This window comes from Sitophilus oryzae, unplaced genomic scaffold, assembly GCF_002938485.1.
Source record: "Sitophilus oryzae breed Bouriz unplaced genomic scaffold, Soryzae_2.0 scaffold_535_pilon_pilon, whole genome shotgun sequence".
In the NCBI taxonomy this organism is placed as follows: domain Eukaryota; kingdom Metazoa; phylum Arthropoda; class Insecta; order Coleoptera; family Curculionidae; genus Sitophilus; species Sitophilus oryzae.
This window is the reverse complement of record NW_022147124.1, coordinates 1,617,656-1,622,335: the sequence shown is the minus strand read 5'-3', so window position 1 is coordinate 1,622,335 and position 4,680 is coordinate 1,617,656. Positions and strand designations below refer to the sequence as shown.

The window sequence follows — 4,680 nt, the reverse complement described above, 5'->3', positions numbered from 1 at the left end:
AGGATTAAAAGAAAAGAAAGGTAAATTAAATTTGAGGTTAAGTTATACTTTTAATTTTATTTTTGATACAAAATTAGGTAAAGGTGTGGATCCGGTGGCTGACCTTGAAGCCAATATTTGCTATATTTGATCAACAATACTACGCAAGCGCACATCGTCGATGTTGCCAAGTTGCAGTTTATTTTCGAATTATTTGCAGTTGAATTTTTTTTTAGTGTTAATCAATAATAATACAAATTCTATAATTAATTTTATAATTTCAGATTTATCTTGATATCCAAAATTAAGGTAAGCAAGATAATGAAGATTGTGAACTTTGATTATTAATTTTTTGTATCATAATTTCTTAAAAATATCAAGTTAGTGGATTAATAGCAATTTTAGACATATATTTTATCGAAAAGTGTGTTGATAAGACTAAAATATAAGCTTTATGTTTTATCTTTTTCTCTTTAGAAGGGAGATGGTTTGTGTCGTAGAATACATTACAGTATTTAATATCGTGTACTTTGATATTCTTTTCTTAATTTACTGCAATTTCTTGTTCCCTATAATGCCAAATCTTGACAATATGGTGAAGGTTGAGTTATGATCTTATTAGTTTTATACCTGTGTTTATACAAGACCAAATTGAGACTTAGTTAGTTTGTGATTTATATTAAGATCTGTCTTATTTTTTTATAATATTTGTTATGTCTTAATCTTAATATTATATTATACTTTTTCTGGAAAATAAATGTTAAAATATCTTAACTTTGCATATCCTACCTATTCCATCCTTCCATTAGGGAAAATATGGTTTATAAATCGTATATGCTAAGAAAATCATATAAATTAGGTGTAAGAATAGAGAAATCTTAAGGTAGCAGAAAAATTAATGCAATATATGTATAAGCAGAATTAAACAAGAGTAAGTATAACTGTTAATGTTGCTGAAGCTTATTCTACAATTTTAATTACGGAGGCTAAAAGGCCTTTTAAGGCGTCCGTAGTTTTGATGGAATGTTAAAAAAAACTATTATGAACATGACATGGAGCTACAACATTTAAAAATTTAAAAAAAGAAAAACTTGGACACATCCTTTTAATTTCACGAATTTTAATAAAGCTCTTTTAAACGTAGCATAATAATCTAGAGCAATTAGATTAATTATAGGAATCTAGAGTTTTATTTCTATTTAATTTTATTGACTATGAAAATACATAATAAGCGTTCACGTGTTGTGCGAAATATTAAAATAATAATATAATATACCGAGTACTATGATGGAAAAAAGCGTCAGCGATGACTATGAAATGAAGATCGCTGTCATTTTACCTGGGAAATGTCCTCAATCGTCATTTCCCAGCCAACTGGACGCCGTTTTTTCGATCACACGGTATATATTGACAAAAATACACTGAAAAGCACATATTTGTTTTCTACTGAAAATAATTCCAAAATAACTTGCAAACTGGCAACATCGAACATGTGCGCATGCGTAGTGTCAGTGACTATATGCAGCAAAAACTCGTTTCAAGGTCAGCCACCGGATCCACACCATTACCCAAAATTATTTATATTTATGGTTAAATTTAACATTTTTTACAAAACTGTGATTAAATAAACTGCGATTAAAAGACAATAGGCATTATTATTAGTTTTTCCTTTAATTTTCGTTAGATATCTATCAAATGTTCATTTGAAACTTATGTTGAAGCATTTTAACTAATTTATCTCCGAGAGTTGAATTTGTAAATTAACCATTGTCTGTTTAATAACATCATAATTTGTTTTAAAATATTTAATTATACCCACTTAAATAATAACAAATTCAACTTTCGTCGATGTATTAGTTAAAAGCTTCAATAAAAGTTTCAAATAAATTCAATAAAGTAAAGCAAGCTGATTTTAAATTCCCCGGCGCATTCGCCAATTTTTTTTAAATTAGTTTGTCCTGTTGTCACAGCAGCGCAGTGAATGCGATTCCAATTTTTACTACGCAATCTGTTTCTCTCTTTTTATTACCTTTCTCTATGATACCTACCTATAATCAGAGCTATAATCATCAGCACGCGTCGCCGCTGCAGCTTAGACAATTTGTGTTTGTTTACTAGTTATTGGTATGGAGTGTAGAGGTAAGGAGAAATAACTCTTATGGGACTTTTATTGAAAAAGTGGTCACAAAATGGGAAGAATAAGGGTTCGCCAAATGACCACAGTGGCGCTAAAAACGCATAAATCTAAAAAATGAAAAGTAACCATAGATAAGAGAATAAAAATAAATATAACCAAACATTACCCAAAAAAGTTTTATTTTATTTTTTAGAATATAAAATAATTATTGTTTATCAATATTTTGTGCTTTATTTATTATTTAACAATGGTTAAAGTGTGTGTGGTGCGAAGTTGATTGAATAGCTTATGGAAAAATAAAGAGCAAAGGTGAAGCCTACGGTATGTAAAATACCACTAAAATATATAATATAATTCGGTATTGTATTATTTGTATTATATGTAAAAATTAGAGTCAATCAAAAGTGTAGTAAACATTTTTCGTAAGATTATTGACATACATGTGACAAAGTATATTTTTACAATCCGTTTTATAAAGTTAATGAATAAAATTTATTTTTAATGATTTTAAAGTTTGACAGACATGCACAAATTGTTTGAGCATTTTTTTAAAGAAGTAAAAGTAGGAAATAAATAAAATTGTAGGTACTTTCAAGAAATATAGTTAACTGTAAGTGCTGTATTTTAATAATCTATCAAAAATCAAAATCATCAGGATAATATTAGGTATTAATTTTCAGACAAGAATTAGATTATAGCGATGGTCAAAAGCATTTAGATATTGCTTTGAAATCTACAGATAAGGTATGGCAGTTTCATTTTAAAGAACAAGATGTTAAAGTTTATGATAAAATTGTCCCCTGTCCACTTGCAGTATTTACATAGGAAAATATTGGAGGATGAAGCTCTACCTACTGCCTCAGGTTAATTTAAATTCTGAGTTGCAACAACAGCAACAAGCAAGAAGGGCACCATTAAATGAATATTATACACATAAGTATTATTATACACAGAAAGAGTAATGTTATACACATAAATATTAACATTTTGTAGAGCAACAACAGAATAAAAAACCAAAATATGAACACCAGCAACTAAAACAGGAACCATTAAATGAATATTATATACGTAAGTACAATACCGCATGATCGAAAAAAAACGACGTCAGCGATGCCTATGAAATGAAAATTGCTATCATTTTATATGTAAAATGATATGGAGAATGTCATCGAAATGTTCATATCCAAGCCAACTGGACGCCGTGTTTTTTCGATCATACAATATTATTATACACATAAATAGTAATATTATACACATAAACATCCCTTGATAAAGATCAACATTTTGTAGAGCAATAACAGCATCAAATAATGGAAATAATGGACCCTATTGCTCAAATCAAAAACAAAATTTCAGCATTACCACTTTATTGGTTATATCAATAAAAGAAATTGAGTTTATGAGTCTAGATCCTACAAGCAAGCAGAGCTATCACATAATTTTAAATGAAGATTTATCTATTATAGTATGTATAAACACTTTGCATCTTTTATTCAATGTTGTAATGAATTAACAAATTGCAGGTAATTTATTCTAATAACGAAAAAAAAACTTTGGATCAAAAAATATTTTCTTCTGATGAGGTTTATGAATATTAAAGTCTGTTGAAGTTTGGCCATTATGTGTTGCTATACAATTTATTTATGATGTTACAGTAGTTAAACCATCCGAGTACGAAACATGTTTAAAATCCACTATTCTTAATGAATGGCAACTACCAACTTGAGAGGAAGCTAAGAGAAAGGTTCTATTGGGTGAACTACAAGGAAGACATGAGCATCTGGAAGGGCTATAAAATTATATTATTATTTCACGCCCCAAGCCATGTTGGAATAGCTGGGAGTGAAAAAGAAGATAATACTGCACACAATTCTTGTCTAGAAGTAGTTGATATTAAGGTAGTTAAGCCATCCGACTATCGAACATTTAAAATCGACTATTCTGAATGAATGGCAATTACGTTGGCAAAACGTAAATAAATACTTGTATAGTATAAAATTACATTATATTGGCTTAATTCTTATATTAAATAAAATGTGTTACGTTATTTTTGACCTGCATTATATTTATTTAAATCCCATATCATTAATTAAACTTTAAATAAAGTTTTCCTAATTATAATTAACATTAATTTTAAACTAAAGCTTTTTCATCTTGAATGAGATTTACGAAATAACTTATGAGAAACAATAAAAAAGAGGCTCAGTCTATTGCTTCTGAATAATCAATAATAATACCACATATTGACTTACTTTTATACTAAATAAATGTAGGTAGTTATTTTAAAGCTGCATTATATTTATTTTAAACCCATCACCAATTATTACTTTAAATAAAATTTTTCTTAATTATAACTAACATTAATTTTAAGCTAAAACGATCAGAATATTTTTTCGTCGTCCTGAATGACATTTGCGAAATAACTTTGAGAAACAATAAAAAAAGGGCCTAGTCTATTGCTGCTGAATAAAAATCTGTAATTTATTTCATGTGACATGAAAATAAATTTGTATTTTTTTGAAACCCGCGGCTTCACGTATATGATTCTTTTGAATCATCTGATT

At 28.1% G+C, this 4,680-nt stretch overlaps 1 long non-coding RNA gene across 1 annotated transcript; it reads left to right on the top strand.

Annotated features, from left to right (window-relative positions):
• Nucleotides 1-2,811: 2,811 nt before the first annotated feature.
• LOC115886911 lies at nt 2,812-4,129 on the top strand. Its single transcript, XR_004050961.1, has 4 exons — nt 2,812-2,860; nt 2,931-3,184; nt 3,407-3,581; nt 3,640-4,129. It is a non-coding gene; the product is annotated as an uncharacterized LOC115886911 (long non-coding RNA).
• The last annotated feature ends 551 nt before the right edge of the window (nt 4,130-4,680 follow it).